Genomic DNA, 21,760 nt, shown 5'->3' on the forward strand with positions numbered 1-21,760 from the left:
GAGGTATTGCCTGTTGTGTAACTATATTAGAGCGGCACCTAACTTATCTTAGAGATGGTGTAGTTTCTCCAGATGCACGTAAGATCATGGGAGATTAATTTCTGCAGAGGGATCAGCATGTACAAAGGCCCAGTGGCAAGAGAGAGCATAGAAAAAAGACATCATGCTGTTAAGTGGAGGCACTTAAGCTGAGCAGAAAAATCCACAGTAAAGCCCCGCTATTTTGCTGACTGATACTAAGGAAAAATTCTAGGAACAGGGCCCTGGGCTATTAAAATGCTCCAACCTACATGCCACCACTACTACCACCACCATCATCACCATGCCACACTCTATGTATCCACTGCAAGACAAGGATTTCATTATAATGAAACTTCACAGACACAGATCAAATAACATGGGACAAGGGTCTAAGCTCAGATGGCTGCTGTTCTGCAAGTTTCTGGTTTACCCAGCCTATTAGACTGTAGCCAGATGTACTGTGTTACCTACATAATCCTTATCAGCAGCATTCCATCTGTGTCACCCAAGTAGCAGGAATTAGGCAGACACCCTTTTGGCAAGTGGCCCGAAGAGTACAGAACGCAGGTAAGTCTTGGAGGCATGTAACCCACGGCCCTCCAAGCTGGGAGAGAAGAAAAACACATTGAGTTTCTGCCCCAGATACTCGCTTTCGTCGCTCTTGCATTCCAGAGAGAGGTGGGTGGGGGGAAATTTGGAGGTTAGCTGTGGGCCTCAGAGTGATGATTACTTTGTAATGGAACAAATTAAATTATGTGAAATTTTAGATGCTTTCCCCCTGCCCTAGCGGCTCCCAATCTATTTAGGGGTAGACAGGAAAAGGGGACCTTCACAACAGCTGCTTAGCTGCTTGAGCTCAGAGAGGAAAACCATAATTTGTCTGTAATCCCTAATGCCAACAGTTGTTCATTAAGAAACAAAACTAATGTAATCTTGATTATTTGCTCAGATTTCTACTCTATCATGTTTTGTACATCTGGCAGGCTAATGTAATTTTCCTCAGAAACCCAAAGCAATCTGGTGCTCAGACAACACCATGCAGATTTAGGTAAATTCCAGGCTCAGATTAGCATAATACTAACTAATCACGAATATCATTTGCATTCATTAGAGTGTTGGGGAAAAATTGTTTCTAAATGGCAGAAAATTGAAAGAAAGATTAAGGGTAAAGGCTTGAAAATCCTGTTTGGCTTGATGTGACTGTATTACAGATGATTTTTCTCTTACAAGGCCTAATATTTAATGTGCAAGTATTAATTAGAGTATTGGAAAAAGATTGCATCTAATTAGAAGAAAACTAAGAGAGATTAAGGATCAGGCATATGGACTTGCTTTTTCTTGATTCAAGTGTGGAACAGATGATTTTCTGTGCAATGCCCAAGAGCTTAAATGTGTAAAAGATAGGGCGAATAATTTTTTTTAGATTAATTTTTTAGAAAGGGCCAAGCCTTTTTTTGAGATAAGGGAGAAACACCATTTCTTTCTCTCATGGAGAAATGAGTTATTGGTCAGTACCTTTGTTTTTATGATCAAGGAGAGAGAATAACAGAATTAAACTCCTAAGTCTAAAATACTCCCATAAAGTCCACACACTGGGAAAACCTAAAAGTCATGGTAATAGACCCCAAATGATGAACTGGTTAAAAAATAATAAAAATATCCCACCCCCCACCTCCTGGTCATTAACTATTTTCCTTGCAATTTCCCAGGTCCAGCCATTTGGTATAAACAGAATTGTTTATAGGCTGTGTGCTGGGGCCTGTGCCGGACTGTGGTTGAAAGCAATTGTCTGTAAATCCTGTCTCTTCACAGTTCGGCTGCTGTGGGGCTAAATTCAGCGCTGCCTTCCTGAGGGCTCAGAGCAGGTGCTGGCCAATAGCTTTGGCTTCTCCCTCTGACAGATGAGCAAATGGAGCCCATTCCCCTGGTGGGGAGCCAGCTGAGCAGCCATTAGCAGACACGACTTTCAATGTACAGGCTAGCTGAGCTGCTAGCTGAGCTGACTGGGCTTCAGGCTTTGGCCTCAGGATGGCATAGGAGCCTGTTAACGCAGAGAGTGGTTTGGGGATCAGCAGCTTTGGCAGCATCTGGAAGCTCTTTGGAAATGCAGATTCTCAGGCTCCACTCTAGACCCACAAAGTTAGAATCTGCATTTGCACATGATCCCCAGGAAAAGCAAAGACTCATTACAGTTTGAGAAGAGCCTATGTATAAGATACCAGATCTGAAACTTTTAGGAGTATAAATCTCACATGGAGAACTTGTTACAACTCAGGTTCCTGGGTCCAAATTTCAGTTTCAGGAGGTCTGTGGAAAGTAGCATACTTGGCACCACACTAGAGAAACACCTGGGTGGAGGAAGGAGCATGGATTCAAATATACCTCACCTACTGAGTTGGTGGAAAGTTGCTTAATGACCGTTAAGTCTCAATTCATTTTTCACATGGGGAAAATAGTGCCTGTTTTAGAGGGTGATGGTGAGAATTGAGTGAGCTCACATCTGCAAAAGGCTTAGCACAGCATCTTGTGCATTTAGGCTCCGCAGATATATTAGCTCCATTCCCCCTTTCTCTGTTTGCAAGCCACTTCTTCCACCTGGCCTCTTTATGTTTCCCCACCCCTGGGTCCTTTCCCATGCCAACCAAATGCCCACTTTAGTGGCAGCTGCCCAATGACTCTTACACCTTCACCTGCACTGTTCTATCTTCTGGCGACGTCACCAGACTCCAAGCTTTTCCTAAATCTTCCAAATGTATCCATCCCTTAGCCTATTCTCTCTGCTCTGTGCTAAACTGGAAGATGGCTCAAAGCTAATAGCTGAGATTGTATGCGGTGTCTTAACTATGCTGTTTTTGTTGGGGACTTAGGAGGTAATGTCTTGACCTAGTGTTTCTCATTCATGGTTGTCTGAAGATGGTTTAAAAAAAATGCCCAACACCCTCCTCCATAGAGATTCTGATTTATTTGGCTGGAGTGAGACCAAGCATCTGTATATATTTTAAAGTTCCTCATGCAGTTAAAAATGAGTGCCAAGATTGGGAACTGTGCCTTTAAGAAAGAAATTAAGGAGATCAATAAAAAGGATATTTTAGCCTGAAAGACCTTTCAGTACTTTTCAATTAGACTACTTCAGCCATCTCTTAAACGAAATGGGTGCTAAATGTTGACCTACATCTCATTCAGTTATCCTCCATAGCATTTTTTGGATTTTTCTTGAGAAATGCATCCTGGGATTAGCTTTAGAGGCCAGGTCCCCTTCTTTGTTAAGTCACTTAAACATTCTGTGAGAAAGCCCCTTCTTTCAAAGACAAACCTAGGAATATTAGGAATATCCATTCAGTTCCTAAGTCCACGATGTCTACCTCCTATTTTCTGTAAACTACCTTTTGGAAGAGAATCAAGTAGGTGTGCAAACCCAGGAAGATGGTGGACATGTGTGTGTGCATGCATGTGTGTGAGTGTGTGCTCTTGGAAGATGAAATACTAAGAAATTTTAGTATAGCATCTTAGTGGAAGAATTGTGGACTGGATAACAGAACAACATGTATCAGATTTCTGCATTCCCATATTAGAGCTCTGAAAACAACCAATTGCATCAACACAATGTCTAGTAATGTTCAATAAATGTAATTCCCTTCACCATTCATCCATCTACTATAAAAGGTACATTGCCATAAATTTTATAGGCAAAATTCACTAGTTATGGTGCAATAAAACTAACAATTTAAAAAATAATTAAAAACAGAATAAATGTTGTAAATAGGATTCAAACTAAATACAGAATTTTTAGAAAATAAAAAGATAGTATAATGCACATTTATTCAGCACTGTGTGTCAATTATAATTACTTTGCATATATTATCTTGTTTAATCCTCTCAAAAATCCTGAAGTGAGTATTATTATCATCTTCCTTTTACACTTAGATAAATTGAGGCATAGAAAGGTCGAGTAACTGTTTTAAGGCCACACAGAGAATAAGCAATGTAACTGAATTTGAGATAAAACAATCTGTCTGCAGAGTTTGCATTTTTCACCAGTGTGCAATGTTAAGAATGAAAACTTATGGGATTTGTCAAAATCAAAAAGAAAAACTATGGCTTTCATTATTTTTCACAACTCTTTTTATTTAAATTGAAAATAAGCAAATTAAGCCTTTACACAAGAAGATGGCGGTGAAATAACAAAAAACCTAAGGAGAGTAGGAATGTAAGTTTTTTTTTTTTAAAGAAATTAATGATTTAGAAAAAGAAAATTATAGAATGGAGAAATAAGAGTTGGTCTTTTGGGGAGAAAAAGGAAAACATAAACATGTAAACATGTAAAGGCAAGGTTACATAAGAGGGTTAAAAATAAAAAGAATGTATCTCTGTGTGGGCATATTTGAAAATTTAGATGGAATAGATGTTTTGTAAAGAATATATAAGCTATCAAACATTGGCTCTAGAAGTATAAAACCCAAGTAGTCGTATGATCATGAAACCCCTTTTATAAGTTAAGATAAAAAAATCAAATTAAATTTTAAAAAAGAATTTTTTCTATTAATAAAAAAACCTCACACCTTTGCAATGCTTGACTTTATGGGAAAATTCTTTTAAAATTTTAAAGAATTTCCATGTCGGGAGCATAAAAATATATGAAAGTTATTTAATTCATTTTATAAAGCTAGCCTACCTCTGATTCTAAAAGTGACAGAGCAAGGAAGGAAGAAAGGAGAGAAGGGATGGAGGAAAAGAGAGAAAGAAGGTAGAAGGGGAAAAAGGCAGAATAGAAGATAGGAGAAAATTTACTACAATTTAATTTATAAATAGGGGTGCAAGAAGCTAAATAAAATATTAATACATTGAGTCCAGCCCTATAATGAAAGCATATTAAATTGATAAATCAAATGTTTTTTTTTTCTGTAGAGATTTTAGGTTAATGTTAAGACTGCTCTTGTTTAATCCATTACAGCAATAGTTAAAAAGAAGAAAAACATTCTACATAATTACCTAGATACATGCCAACAAAGATATACCAAGAAATATGAGGATAAAGTATTAATATTATCAATATCTATCTCAAAAAAATAATAAAAAACCATATTTTAATAATACTGTAGAGCAGAATTTCCTGGAGTGTGTTCTGTAAAATAGTAGTCCCTCTGAAACCTATTAATTTTATTCAATTTATAGAATAAAAATCTCAGAATCAGAACCAAAGTACATATAATATTCTGAATGCATTTCAAGTAGTGCAGCATATGGCTAAGGGTACAGGTTCCAGCAATCATACTTCATCAGTTCTAATTTCAATTCTGCCTCTTATTGGTGGTATGATCTTGGGCAAGTTACTTAACCTTTCTGAACATCTCTTTACTTATAAGTAAAAGCAGGAAAACCCACTTCTACTTATACAAAATAGAAATAATGCTAGTACTTCATAACGTTAACATGAAGTGATAAAATAACTTTTATAAACTACCCAGATATTGGTATATATTAAGCACTCAATAAGTACTATCATTATATAATTACTATATAATAATTATGTGACAAAAGGACCTTTTAGATCAATGGGGAAAGTTAGACAACATAATAGATAAATGGAGATGGAGCAACTGGCAAACTATTGGGGAAAAAAAATCATTAGTTGGATCCAAATATTTGTACCATACACTAAAATAAAACAATGATTAAAAAGTAAAAACCAAGAATTAAAAAAAAACTATAAAACAACTAGGGGAAAATTGAATATTTGTCTAGGTGTATCATAAAGACAGAATCCACATGGAAAGGCAATAAACTTGACTATATAAAAATATATTGTATAATATAAATATATAACAAATAATGCCTCGATATTCTATAATTCCAATTATAGACTATATTAATTATATAATATAAGCATACGTAATACAAGTATATTATATCTACATGTATAATTTATATATAAATTTAAAAAATTAAAACTAATAGAAAGGATTATAAAAATTAGTATACAAGATAATTTTTTTTAAAATATATTGTATAATATAAATATATAACAAATAATGCCTCGATATTCTATAATTCCAATTATAGACTATATTAATTATATAATATAAGCATACGTAATACAAGTATATTATATCTACATGTATAATTTATATATAAATTTAAAAAATTAAAACTAATAGAAAGGATTATAAAAATTAGTATACAAGATAATTTTTTTTAAAATATTCAAAAATTATGAAAAATGTAAAGAAGCAACACAATACACAAAAAATACAAAAGGACTATGAATACATAGGAAAATCTTTACTAGCATTCAAAGATATTAAAATTTAACCAATGAGCAACTTTTTTACTCCTACATAACTAGTAAAAAAATAAATAAATGATTCCTAGTATTGAAAGAAAAAAGAAACACTTTCCAACATTGCTGCTTGGATCATAAATTGGTAGGCACAACACAAACACTTTGGTGGAGAGATAGGCAATATTTATCAAAAATCTTTAAAACTGGCACATCTTTTAACTTAGCAATTAATTGAGGAAATTATTCCATGCGTGGGACACAAATTTAGTTACAAGAAACTGAAGCAGTATTGTTAAAGCTGGAATTATCTGAAATAGCAATGCCGTGGGGAGAAATCTTCATTACATAATACCAATTAGGGAAAAGAAAAGGTTAAAATTCAGTGTTGTGATATCATCCCTAAGAAGAAACAAACACACATAGAAATGCTAAAAAGATGCACAGCAAATATTTAGTAGTGGTAATTTCTCAACAATGAGTTGACGAGTACTGGTTTCTTAATACGTGATTTTTGTTTCATAGTGCTTTTGTGAATTCTGCAATTTTATACAGTGAGAACAAAATGTATTTGTCTCTTAACTGGACTTCCTTTAAAATAGATATGAAGACAAAGAGATATTCGTTCACTCTATGGAATTAAATCTATGCACTATTTCCTCTGCAGTTATGATATACATTTTAGGCAAAAGAGCTACAAATACTACTCATGTGGTTCTAATCTTAATATCCAGTTTCTTCTCTAAGACTCTGGTTTACAATAAACAGAACTTTTGTTATAAATACAAACTCACACTTTAGTCAACAGCATCAAAGAAAAGTGTGTCTATTCTTCTGTGGCTTTCGTCCCAGCTCATGACTGTCCGCACAAAGGTACAGCATTGCTTTCTTCTATCAGGGCTTTTATTGCTAATTGCAAATAAGTCAAAGTCTAAGGCTCCAAGTAATCACATCTCATATTTAAAATGAGTTTTTATCAATTCCATTGTGAAGAAAAGCTGCTTCCTCAAAAACACTCTGAAAACTGCCTACACCTGCTAATTTCTAACCAGAAAGAGCCATTTTCACTGTGGGCCAGGACCTGTGGCTTTCTATCTTCTTACTCTTCTCTCTCTATATATTTGCCCTCATACTTCAGTGGTGGGAGGGTTATTTCATCATCCCTTGGCCTTTTGACAAACAGAATGACTTCCAGATTGGACCGAAGGAAATAAATTGCAAAAGAAGGGGAGCCAGGAGTATTGTTGATGTGTTTACTCTCTAATAGTACAGGTTATATTTGGAATTTGCCAAGCAGACTGTCACTAGTTGTGTCAGTGATAGTAATAAAAATATGCTTCAGACTTCCAGTGAAATGCAAGAGTAAATAAGTCCTGCATGGAAGGGAGGAAGAGGAGGGAATTGCTTTCCCACATCTCTCAGAAGGACCCTCATCATTGTTTCACTCCACTTCTCCACTTCACTCCTCTCCGTGGCTTTATGGCTTTGCTACTTGTCCTCGCTACAAAGTGGCAGCATTCTTTCTGCAGTTCCCTGTGTAACTGGTCTTTCTCTCACTGTATATATATATATAAATATATATCTACATATCTCTATATAGTGAGTGTATACACACCCACATACATACATATATACATGCATTAGGAGGTACCAGAGAAAAAAGAAGATGGGAAATATTTTTTTAGCATTAAATTTTTGATGAGATAGAGTCCAGTTTAGCAGAGGCAAGAAATGGTACAATGGTCCGCTCTTCACTGATGGCACGTAAGGAACTAATTTTTGCCATATTATCTTGGGTGGGAAAGTGGGTGGAGGGTGATTGTCATCATTTCTCTTCTGCAGAACATGTGTGGTTGGCCACTGAAAAGAGTGCTTGCACTTCCAAATTAATCAGCGCACAACTAGCTGGCATTCTAAATTAGCCAGAAAGTTCTGATTTACTCCTGTAGAAGAAAGAGATTAGGATATAAGCTGTACAAGGGTATGAATTTTGGTTCATTTTGCCAGGTGATAAAATCCCCAGCACTCTGTGCCCCGCATGAAGTAAGCCCTTGAGAATTGCTTGCTGAATGAATGAACTGATCTCAAGAAAACTCGTTTCAAACATTTATTTTAAGCAACGTCTATTCTATTTCCTGGGGTCAGCATGTCTTGTTTTTTCACGCGGTCATCCTCACTACTCTAAATAACTAATGTGCTGAATATTGACCCTGAGGAAATATTAAATCATCAAAGAAAGTCATTATATTCAATAGCTTCCATTTTTTTAATGGTGGAAACCAAACTAATAAGATTTAGTTTGTGAACAGGGTTGAAGTAAAGAGTTTTTAAAGCTTAGTTAATCGAGTGTTTTAATTAAGCTGCATGTTAGACACGACTCTTTGGTTCTGTGACCCAAAGCAGCTTGAACTAACACACACAAAAGGGGGCCTTATTGATTCATGCAGTCCAATGTAATGTGGAAGAGATAACGGTGTAGGAGGAGAGGCATGTCCCTGGGTCATGCTCAGAATCAGAGGCCAAAAATCACCAGGCTCACATTCAGGCTCACATCCTCTCTACTACTGGGTGTTTAATTCATTCCTAAAGGCCACAGTCTCTGCGAGATGGGACAACAGGACCCAGCGCTTCCTAGATTTATGCCATACAACTCTCAATGTGTAAGAAACTGTCATTGTTGGTTCTAGATTTTATTTAAACTGCTGGGAAGGATTTTGATTAGATTGGCTTGGATTAGACCCTGTCCTCCAGACCAGTCAACAATATCCAAAAGGTCAAAGTGACATAAGAAAATAAAATTTTCCAAGGGATATTTATAGATGAGGAATGGGTAGTTTCCAGGGGAAATAGGAGAAGGTGGTTCCGGGGAGACAGTCCTGTCAACATCTGCTGTGCTCACCTGTTGGCCCCAGGGTGTGATTGATCACCGCTTTACTACATAAATATTATACACATGTACCAAACGGTTTGGATTCCTGTGCCTAACCTGTGTCATTTGTCCATTCTTACGCAAGCAGCTTATGAGATGGAGGCTGACCTCCCAGGCATTGCATGTAGGTAGCAAGTCCTTCCTTGGAGCATTTGTCAGTTGAGAGGGAGAGCCCTGGTTTGCTTTAATGAGTCCTTTTCCTCTCCCTGTCATCCAGTCAAAGTGAGTTTTAGAACTCTAGCCTCTTTCTTTTCTCTCTCTCTCCTCAAAAACCTAACAAACCTTACAATATACAGGTGATGTATTACTGAATTGTACTCTTGCAATCAATGTAATTTTATTAATGTCACCCCAATAAATTTGATAAAATAAAAACAAACCCATATGTAATTCCTCCTGCTAGGGAACTACTCCCCTAGACTCACCTTTCCAGAAAGCACTCTTCTTCTCTCTCTTTATCTAAGCACTCTCATCTACCTCTCCCAAGTAACAGCAAAATTCAATGAAAAATCTGTGTTTTACTTTGAAACCTTTATTATTTTAGGGGTAGAGAATGAGGAGGAAAAATAGGAAATGGTAAGGGTGAGACTCTTTGGAATAAACCTAATCTACATATTCAAAATTTCAATATACACGTGCTTCCAATATCCCCATATTTATTTTGCTTCATAGTTTCTCCAAACATAATCCCCTCTAATTATTTATTTCATATTATCCTTATTAATCCCTCATTTTTGCCAAGTGTAGAATTATTACCTATCCCCTCTCAAGAAAGAGTTAAGAGACATTATAATTGCCTCCTTGTATGATAACCATTTTAGAGTACAGTTTTCTATGGAGAGAATAGGTAATCCAGGCTATTAACAGAGTTGCTGAAAAAATTCTTTACCTTATAAAGAAGTTTCAGCTTCACAACTTGTTTTCACTAACAATAAATCTACAACTTCTTCTGAGGTTTTTTATTCAAGTAGTATTTCTTGGTGGACGTCAGGGGCTGAGTCCTTGAGGAATTTCAGCCCTTTGATCCTCAGGCAGGATCCTCTGTGGTGGCTTCTATAGCTAGTCCATCTTCACTGCGCCCATCCTTGTTGCTCCCGGTGCCCCCTGCCCAGCCCTGCTCTTCTCCCCACCAAGTCCTGGAGGTCGGGTGAAGGGACTTCCAGAGATGGAACAGACTAGCCAGTCTTACCAATTCTTTTGGGGGCCAAATACAGCATCCGGATTGTTGAAGAGACTCACCAAGGGCTGGTGGTTGTGGGGCATGGCGGGGCAGGTGGAGGAATGCTATGTGGGGTTTGTGTTGGTAGTCCACTTGCCCCAAGAGCAGTCCCTGGCCCAAGTCTCAGATGGTGACCCTTGAAGGGGGCAGTGCTTCATGTTCCTTTCCCAGTTACTTCTTCTGTACCTCCCGTCTTTGGAAAAGGCCCCAGCAAAGTGAGATTCTGCAGCTAAAGTTTTTTTATGTTTTCCCTCCAGGAAAGGATAGGGATTATCTACCAGTATTTAGGGAAGCAGAGGAAAAAGGAGGAGAGTTAATATTTATTAATCACCTGCTATGTGAAAAATGCTTAGGCAACACTCATACACATTTATATAAGGAAGTGATTTCTTGAATGACTAGAATTCGATGGGGTTCCAGCAGAATAATTTTCACACCACTCTCTTTCCAACTCAGTCTGTTAGATTTTCTGCCCTGGGAGGAGATTTAGGGCAGCTTCTTTAGCTCTTCCAGGTCACTTTCAGGCATCAATAAACATTCTCCTTTTCAGGAACCTTTCCTCAATCCCTTATTTGCAATTCTGAAATCCCCAACGCTCTAAAAATCAAAACTTTTTTGAAGCTTGCTACAAAGTCATTTGGTGAAAAAATCTGACATAAACTGATGTGAGGCTATTTGTTATCACTACAAATGGCCACCTTGTGTGGATAACAATATATTTTACTGCAGAGATATTAACCTGTTTGATTATGGGGTGCTGTCCCGCACTCACTGAAAACAGGATATGCCCTTTCTAAAAACATGAAAGTTCTGAATTCTGAAATCTATCTGTCCCCATGGGCTGTGGATAAAAGATTAGTACAGAGACCTGTAATTTGAATTGTCAGTCCGTTCCAATATCAAAATGTGAATTTCTCACGCAATTCAAAGTTTCTCTCCCTGGGCAGCATAGGACCAACTCATGAATTTTGTAGAGCAGCGATGAGAAAGAGACGAGGTGGCCCTGCTATTTCATAGCTATTCTTCCATCTTGTTTTTCCTCTCATCCTCGGCTACTCACCCAGCAGCCTCTGCCTTCGCCAGAGTGGGGAGAGAGGAAGAGGAAGGACGGTAATGTCCCTGGTGCTGTTGTAATCTGGGTTTGGTGTTCTCTGCGGTTCTTCCAAGACAGCTGAATGCCTCCTAGCACATCCCTGCAGGGGCAACGGGCTCAAGGGCGCAGAGGAGTTGGGGAGAGCCCTGTTCGGGTGGGGAAGGGGGCACGTCCAACATCTCTGCTTAGAATGAGGGAGTCCTTGCTCTCACCTTGTTCTCGTCTTTGGAGCTTCAACAGAGACAAAGACATGTCCCATTTAGAACTCTGTTACACATCCGTTTTCTCATTTTTAATGCTCACAATTAACCTGTGAGCATTAACCTGTGAGCCACAGCCAGTTTTACAAATGAAAAGGCCAAGGTAACAGAGGAAAGTAGGGATTAAAACTCACATTTACTCATGCTGGTAAGCAAGGTGATTTCAAAAGAAAAAAAAAAAATTAAAGCTAAGATTAAGGGAGCAAAGGTCACAAGGAGGCTATTAAGAAAATCTTTATATCAAGGAAGCTGAAAGGGTGAGTTTAAAGGAATCGGTGCGTTTTCATTCTATTAGCAGCCACTACAAAAGAAATAACTTCTTTAAAAGGCAGGGGAAACACTTGTCCCTAAAGGGTATAATCATAGAAGCAGAAAGAGAGTCCAGTTTCCAAAGAACCACATCTAGACATGAGGAAAAAAGGGACATGATGAACAGGAACTATACCGCTATGTTTTCTGGAACTTTCTGTTCCCACTCACCACTCGTCAAAACCCAGAAAAATCTGTACTCTTTAAAAGTCAAAAGTGGGTTTGAGATCCACTGGGATGAGTTTAGAAGCCTCCATTGTGCTCAGAGTGGGTCTAAATTTGGAAATAAACTCAATCCCACAGATTCATTATACAGTTGGCACGATGAGGAGAGGAACTGAAAACTTTCCTTGTCTGAATTTCTCGCTTCTTTGGAAAAGGAGACTTAACGGGAGAGGCTGACATTTCAAAGACATAGCTTAGCTGAGTTTAGAAACCGGGGAGTAGGCGGTTTTCAGAAGGCACCTGTAAACACCATGTAGATTAGCTGTGGGAAACGCGTGAGAGTCCCAAGATGGCATGAAGAGAAACAAAGAAGAATATTCTCCTCCCACCGAAAGGAGAAAAGTGTAGGACTCTAGGGCAGGCAAGGAATGTTTCATTCACTCATCCATTCATTCAAGAAATACTTATTAAATTGGGGTTTTCGTTTAGTTTGTTTTCTGCCAGAGTTCGGCACTGGGATACAGAAGAAAATAAAATGTGAAGCAAATAAATCATAAGTGGGTATAAAATTACAGACTAAGATAAATGTTCTAAAGGATAGCATTACGTCATATAAAAGGAACCGTGAAGTTTCCTTGAGGAAGCTGGATGTGAGCTCTCTGTGAATAATAACTATGGCTTATTTAATTGAGCCAACCATGTTCTAATGCTTTTTATATATAAAGCCATGCAAGCCTCACAACACTGTGAAGTAAACACATGTTCTTGCCTATCGCTGGAATGTTCTCTCCTATTCTCCCGCTTAATGCCTTGGAGAAATCAGTGCAGTGGAAGGTAGGCTACAAAGCAAGATTCCCTGGCTTTGAATCCTCACTGACTTGCTGTGTGACTTTAGGCAACTTACTTAACCTCTCTTTGCCTTGGTATTCCCATCTGATATACTGGGATCATGATAGTACCTACATGGGCTGCAGGAATTTAAAGCAGACCAGTGTGACTGGTGGAAGAGTGTGTGAAATATGGTTGGAGAGGCAAGCAGGGTGCAGATCTTGAATTAGGAATAATCGAGTGCCTACTATGTGACTGGCTCTGCACTGGGAACTTTACACATTATCTCAGCTTGGTGGCTTCTCTTCAAGGAAATGTTCATTAAACAAATAACTGGGTAAGTAAAAAAGCAATCATACTCTTTTAAGGCTGATGGGGTACAGTGCCTCAGGCTAAGATTCTTCTTCAAAAAGGAACTGTGCCACCTGAATAGCTTTCTGATTTTTAATTAGCCTCTTTTCTCAGTTCCAATGACAGAGCCTCCTGGGTTGGAGCAGAAGTAAAGCATGCAGGTTAGTTGGAAGACATAAGCTTCGCATCCGAAAAATTAGGGCTCAAGTCCCATACCTGCCTTGTTTCAGGCCGTGTGAGCTTAGGCCAGTCCTTTCCATGAGCCTCATTTTCCACATCTGAAAAGATACATTAATCAGAACTGCCTCTCCAAGTTGCTATAAAGATACATGAAATGTACGTGAAAACCATTTTTGTAATCCGTAAAGCACCATGCAGTGTTATTGACCATTGGGAACTGACTCCCTGTCTTTCTACTGGGCTCTCGCTAAATGCCTCAGTCAAGACAGGGGGCACAACTGTCTTTGGCAACCTTCTCAGCTTCCATTTCAGAAGCACTCTTTCTCCTTGGCCAGGTCCTTCAGCTTCCACCTCCACCATCCTGGTCCTCATCCCCAGGACTTTCTGCTAGCCATCAAAATGTCTGTTTACACAGGCATGGTTAAATAAGGCTTTTCTCCTTCCAGGAATATTTGTCATGTAGATGACCCCTACAAGGAAATAAGTCTCTACTGGCAGAAATGGTGGTTCTGAAATCCTCAGTTTCAATACTTCAGATCTCTCTGTCTCCCTCTCTCCCTCCCTCCTGCGCGCACGCACGCACTCTCTCGCTCTCGCGTTGCCAATGACTGGCACATATGGCCTACTACTATAAAACCCTTCAGGTGGGAATCACCTCTTAATTGCTGAATTCCCAGTGATCTGCTCAAAGCCTGACACATAATATGTGCCTAATAAATGTTTGCTAAGGAATTGAGTAAGTGACTGAAATAACCAGTGTGACAAATGCTGTCCATGTTGCAGACAATTCCTAGACTAGCTACTGTAGCTAGTATTTTCTAGTATCTCTCCCTTTTTACTCAAGAACCCCATCACACTATCTCTAGTTTGGAACTATCAGACATCCTGATTTCCTCTGAAGTCTATCTCCCACTCCTCTGTATATCTTCAGTCTTCATCTGGGATGGCCCGCGCTATTTCTCACTATTTAAAGTCATCCTTGGATGCATCCTTGAGGCATTTTGTCCATCTCTTTCTAAAGAGAGCTTATCTACTTGTCTTTCAGCTGGGATTTAGTGTTCCGCTGGTCATTGTCCTCCCTGCTCACCCAAGCTGCCCAGTGAGAAGTTGGAGTCACTCGGTGCAGGAAGTTTGGTTCCGTTCCAGAGCCTTTTGTTAGTAAGCTTTTCTGATCAGTCTCCTATTGGCTGAAACCAAATGTAAAGTTCACAGCAGACCCTTTGTCTGTTTTACAGTCATAATTCAACTCTTGGTAAATTTGGACATCTGGAAAGAGATCCACAGCTTCTCCCGACCTTCTAGGGAGGCATAAGCTTATAAAAAACACTAACATTAGAGACAAAAAGATCTGGATTTAATCTCAGCTCTGCCACTTCAGAGGCAAGAACATTTTCTTTTCTGAGCCTTGGTTTGTTCACTCATAAAATGGATATAATAGCTCTTTTATTTGTCTAGGACTCTTTTGGTTATAAGTGACATAAACATACTTGATTCAAGAAAAATAAGATGTGGAAAATCTGTGGCAATCTGTTCTGTTTCAGGCAAGGTTAGAACCAAGAGCTCCAATAATCTTTCCAAATTTGAGTACTTTATCTCTCAGTTCTACTTCTCTCTGTATATTATTTTATTTTGAGGATGCCTGTCAACAAGTGGCAGGAGAAATGTCCCTTAATTAATCAAGCAAAAGAGATCCTTGTTCATCTAGCAGGCATAACTCACAGAAGAAATCTGCTTAGTCTAGCCTGGACCAAATAACTACCTCTGTATCTAAGGCTTAAGGCTTGGTAATTGATAGCTCACCAGGGCTAAAGGCACATGAGAGGGATGGTTACTCCATGCAGGGGATGCTGGAAGATGAATTCAGGTTCATTACAGAATTCTCTCAATGGGGTTCTCATGATGCATATGTAAAGTGCCTCATGTGTTATGAGATGGTGTTTGGAAAGTCTCTTAAACCGTATCAGACACAGTGGAGTTCAATAGACTTTAGTTATTTCTCTCTCTTTCCCCATCTCCTTTGTATGATGAGAGATTCTCAGTTATAGATCCAAAAATCTATATTATGAATGAGTAATTCTCTAGGACAAAATCTCCCAGAGCCACCAGGACTGCTTTAGTCAAAATAACTTGAACAGAATGACACTGCTTGTAAGAACCTTTATTTATGCATGCATGGCCCTTGGCACCTGTCCCATGGTCAGCTTATAAGGGCTCCCCCAAAATTCAGTTGGGTGACACTGATAGAATATAGTATGAAATAATCCCAAAGTAACATATGACAAGGTTGCTTCCTAGTAACAAGATAAACAGAAACCTAGATACTTAGAATATAACTTAAGCCTCCATTTCTCAAAATCGTTTTTGATCAAATTTGGCATTCCATTCAAATAGTTCAGATTGGGAAATGTCAGCCCATTTGCAGATTCTTATGACTTTGTGGGCACCTTGTGGTTTATAGGTTTATTTTCTAGTTTCTCTGACTATAGAACGTTGTGTGGTTTGGTCTTGAAAAACTACAATAAACTAAGTTTTGTTGACCTGGTGACTACCTCAATTTGTAGAAAAGAAAGTACGTAGGGCTCATTATAGGTGTGTCACATGATAAGTGGGGAGGACAGACCATTTTATGTTCATAGAAAACAAAGTAAAATGCAATGGTTGGTATTTTATTTACCAAAGTGTCTTTTTAAAATCTCACAATAGCCTTGCCAGGTAGTTTTTATTATCCCCGTTATACAGATGAAGAGATTGAGCCTTACAAAGTTTAAACAAGTTTAAATAACTTGCCCAATATTCCAAAATTAGTAAGTGGAAGACATGGAACCTAAATTCTATTTGGTACTAGAGCCTTAACCACTACACCATCATAATTTCTGGATTAGAGCAGGCGAGACTTAAGATATTCAATTTGTGAAAAAATTAAATAGAGGGGAATATACCAATAATGGAATTTAACAATCTCTTAGCTTACCTTTAAACATAGTTCTGGTCTAAGAACAGGCTTTTCTTGTATACTAGCTTCTATTGCCTGCCCATCTGTATTTTTAATAAAGATAATTAGGGTCACCTTGGTTCAGCCAGACCTTCTTATTTATAATTATACTGCACCTGGAAACCTGAAAGAATGTACAGATTCATTTTAGGTCCCAGCCGATGCTTGGAATGGTTTGCCTTGCCCTCTAAAGACAAGCGGACTTTAGTGAAGAATTCAGGAAATTAGGCATTGAACCCATCCAAATAGTCCAGCAATTAAAATTGATCTCTAGCTCTTTGTCTCTCAAACACAAAGTTCATTTCTCTTCTCCTTAATCTATTGCTGCTACAATGTGGGCAAAAACACCGAGTAGCTCTGCTGATCCTGAAATCCCTGTAGATATGTTTGGGATGGATGGCATTAGTTTGACTTTTCCTTCACCTCAACCACAGCATGCCTGCCTTGGAATCTCTCAGAACTATAAGGATGCATCATTTTCCCTGTGATTGGTTTCCCACAAACTGTGGATACAGGTGACTTGCAATAGTAACCTTCCTTGGACACACCTTTCTCTCCAGCATTTTATTTCACAGGAAGATGGAAGAAGGATGTCAACAAGATTGTTTTGAACAGAGAGACCAGGTAACAGATCATTTTGTCCGTATCACAAACAACACTAAATGGTTCTACATCGATGCAGTCTGAAGATTTTTCACATTTTTTGTCATTCGAGATTTAAGAAGAATGCGTTTGAGATCGGTAAATAGCTTTTCAAAAGTTTAAGAGTCACTGTCTGAAAAGAGAAAGCTCTGCAATACTACCGTTATTGTGATGATTTTAATGAGTGTTCAATGAGTTCATGAGTGCAGTTAGTGTGATAAGCTAACAGTGATCACTTCCTGAGTAGGATAGAGACTGGGGAACAGGGAGTGGTCAGTCTGAAGGGCCTTTGAGGTATGAACACTCAGGAAAAGCAAGGAAATAACCTGTTCTACAATTAGTGCTTATTCCTGGAGTAGAGGACCCAAGTAGACTTTGGGCCCATGTAGCTCTTGCTAAGGTAAAGTCATTGGGTAGGAAGGCAGTGGATGTGTTGAGTGCCTCTTTCAGAAATTAAAGCAGATGAAGAAATCTTGATAGCCATAACAAGGAGTTATAACATGCAGCCATACTCTAAGAACCACTGTTTTGCAAGCTTTGTAGCATTCCATGTTGGTAACATTCTTGATTTGAAAAGAGCCTGATACCCTGACTCGCCAAAAAAATAAAGAGCCTCAAGGAAGCCAGTCAAGAACTTCTGCACACAGTAGTAATTAAATGACCCTTTCATGGTTCTATCGAATTAGTGGAAAATTAAAATGTACTGTTTGTCTTTGACATGTATGTAGTATGAAAAAAGAGCCAAAAATGAAAACAGGAAATCTAACAATTAACCCAAGAACATTCAACATTTCCTAATATGAATTTTGAAGATGTTGATTGAGTCAAAAATGAGAATGTTATTTATTATCCTGAACACTGACTCCTTTTATGAGGAAAGGGATTGTTGTCGTTCTTATTGTTTTGTTTTTGCTGAATTTACGCATGGAAAAATATTTGCCTAATGAGTGGAGGACTGAAAGTGTGAATTCCACTCCAACATCCCACCAGGAATCCTTATAATAAAAAAACAAACCAGAAAACTTCCACCACTACGAAAATCTCTCATGTATCAGCCAAAACCTTAAACAGTTTTTAAAGAAGAGGTGTATTTCCACAGGTATGCTCAGTGATGGTGCCTCTAATTGATGTGAAATCTGATCTAACTTAAAAGAACTGATCTACTTCAAAAGAAAAGCTTGTCCTCTCTGATTCTGCCATTTTAATTAATGAGGAATAAATAATAATCCTTTTGACTCAGAAGACCTTCCCCATATTGTGAAACAACCTTTACCTACAAGGGAAAGAACAAGGAGGGAGGGAGAAAGAAAATAGCCTCACATGGAGATTAAAGAAAGTCTTTCATAGTTTTTAAACTGTGCCAAATTAAAAAGCACAGAGCTTTAACACACTAAAGCACATCCGAAGAGTCCATTCAGCCTTATCTTCAAGGTTTACTATTCATCCAAGAAACATTTACAGACACCTACTTTGAGTTGAATAAGAGCACAAAGTCTTCTGGTCTCAGTACTGAACAGATAAAGGAGTTATCACATCCTTGTCCCCAGAGTGTTTATTTCATAATCTAATACATCCTTGAAATAAATGATTTAAGCATAAGATAATGCCATTATGGGAGAATGCAACAACGGAGTCCATTCAGGGATTTTCCTGTTTTAAAAGATCTAATGATAGAAAAATGTTACATAGAAAAATGTTTTCTCCTTTTTAAAAATTGGTGAAATCACATTTCACAAGCAAAAAATGCTCCTGCCTCAATTAGCAGTGCTTATTCCTTGTAATCCAAAAACTAAAACAAAATCGATAACCCTATCCACTTCTGTACTGTGGTGTGACAATTTATATTGAAATAATTTATATTAAAACATCTCCTGAAACATGGAGGCAAAATACAAGCCCTAACTGTAGAAGCCAAGCCAAACCTCTTAGAGACTTAACAAACAGAGCCCTCAGTGGCCCTCCACCCTATCTTTGTGGAAACATTTGTATCATAGCAAAGGAGAGAGAGCACCGCCTCAGTGTACTGTGTTGGAACCGGTGAGCTCTCCCCCTTGAACAGTAGTAATAATCACTGCTAACATAGCACTACTATAATGGGCTGAAACTTCACTGAAATGCTAACACCACCCTGTGAGGCATAGTCATCATTCCTTGTCAAACATTAGGCTTGTGAGGTACAAAGAGATTAAATAGTTTACCCAGTTGATAAGTAGTAGAGTCACAATTTAAATTCAGAAGTGACCAGGTTCAAAGCATTTCTACAATGGACACGCCCCCTTTCAAATCAAGGCCCTCAGTCCCTTTACCTATAAAATGAACTCAGCAAGTCCTCTCTCACAAAACTGTTGCTAGGAATAATCGAAATGTGGTAATGAATTTGAAAAGACCTTTTAAGTTTGAAGCACTGTAGCAGTGCATGAGATTCTGAGACACTATTCAACTGGATGAACAATTCATAGAACATGGATTCAAAAACAAAATCGTCATTAATTTACCTCTTCATCATCAGGATTTTTATGTTTTGGGTCTCCATGAAAAAATGGATACAGATTTTATAGGGCAAATAGAAGTCACATCTCATTAACTTTGAATTTTGAAAAATGGACCTTTAAGTGAATAATGAAACTTCTGGCCAGTGTCAAGAGAACAGAGAAAAACTCAAAGAGAGACAAGGAGCAACTTCTAGATTATCCCACCAGGATTTTGTCCCTTTCACATACAGAAAGCTGTGTCTTGAGAATGCCACAATGCAATTGGCTAGACATAAATTCTTGAGAGACCTCCTACCCATCCCTGCTACCTCCTCATGCCAGGCCCCTGACTCTCTCTCAGCCTTCTTCTCCCATTCTCCTCTTGCTCACATTCTCTGTCCCACAATGGGCATCGTTATCCCGGCTCCTCATGTTCTTCCACACTGCCTGACACTACATTTTCATCCCTCTTCCTGTTTTTGATATATGCTTTTATTTCTGGGTTAAGATGCTCTCCGAACGCTTTGTTGTCCATCACCTGAACTTGCCTCCAGATCTCCATCAAGTAGCTCAGGAGATGGGTTGGGATAATTAGCAGCAGTTTCCTAGCTCAGGGATATTTTTCTCTTTTAAAAGTATTTGATTTCTTCTAGTCACAGAAGGATGTGTGTCTATTAAGAATACTTTTGCAATGAAAGAAAACTCAATAGAAGAAAGAATCTTCTCCAATTTCCTCTACTCAAATACCGCTAACATTTGGGTCTTGATCATTCTGGTCATACGTCTTATAGTTTTCCCCCACCCTCTTACATGTGTAACAAGATGAATGGAAAGACATTAAATTTTACCTGTTTGCACCCTTTTCCACTCCTCCCTCCTTCTACCACAATCTGCTAAGGGAATTTTATCTTTTGTTACTAGGCCTCTCTATGTCCTTGTCACTCTACTCCCCCTTCCACCCTATTATCTAAGGAGATTCAGAGTTTCTTTCTCATTTTTAAGGTTGTTCTCTCCAGGGGTGTCAAGAGAGATGAAGTTACATTTTAGTAGGCAGGTGAATTTCAGCTGTGGAAAGAGTTTAAGGATGGGCGCTGAACGTTAGAGATATTAAAAGAATGGAGAGAGGGAATTTTTACAAGTACCATTTGAGGTTGTAGTTTGGATCTCTTCATGTCATTCCACTTAGACTGCTATGCTGCACCATCAAATTATTCCTAAATCTCAGGGACTTATAGCAACATTAATTTCATTCACTTACGTGTCAATTGTGGGCGGGTTCTGACTCAGCTTTTCATTACTAGGCCTAGGCTGAAGTGCCAGTCATACGTACTCCTATCATGACACACAAAATAAAGATGGTAGAACCACTTTATGACTCTTAAAGCTTCTTTTAATAAGTGGCATTTTTCACTTCTGCTCATCTTCCTGTGGTAAAGTAAGACATGGCCAGCCTGATGTCAGCAAGTATGGACATGTAATACTCCCACAGAGAGAGGAAGCCATATATTTGTAAATAATAATAACAATTTACCATGTGATAGTAAATTAAATCCTTTTAGAAAACATTCATCAATGGAGATTTGCTTGCAAGAATTTTATTAGGGGTGCTCTTGGAACGGCACCTGTGAAGGGAATATGGGAAACAGGATAGAGGAGAGAGAAAAAATGAACTGTGATGCAGTCTCAACAAAGGCTTTGGCTGATCTCCAAGGGCACTCTGAAGCTGGAATGGCCCCTCATAATTGTCCCAAATTGAAGCAAAGAGGTTGGATGTTTGCATGGCAGCACAGACTAGCCATTGGAAGGGACTGTCTCCTGGAATGGGAGTATGACCTTGGGTGGGCAGTCCCTGTAGCCAAAGACAACATTCCTAAAAGCTGGAGGAATCAGTGTTTCTGCCCCCAGGAGAGGGGCAATCTAGGTGGCACACACATAGTGTGTACGCATGCTCTTTAACATCCTTTATGAAATACCTATAAAGGCTGCAATTGCTTTTAATTATTACTTATTATCATTTTGCTTC

Source organism: Pteropus alecto, unplaced genomic scaffold, assembly GCF_000325575.1.
Source record: "Pteropus alecto unplaced genomic scaffold, ASM32557v1 scaffold95, whole genome shotgun sequence".
NCBI classification, from domain to species: domain Eukaryota; kingdom Metazoa; phylum Chordata; class Mammalia; order Chiroptera; family Pteropodidae; genus Pteropus; species Pteropus alecto.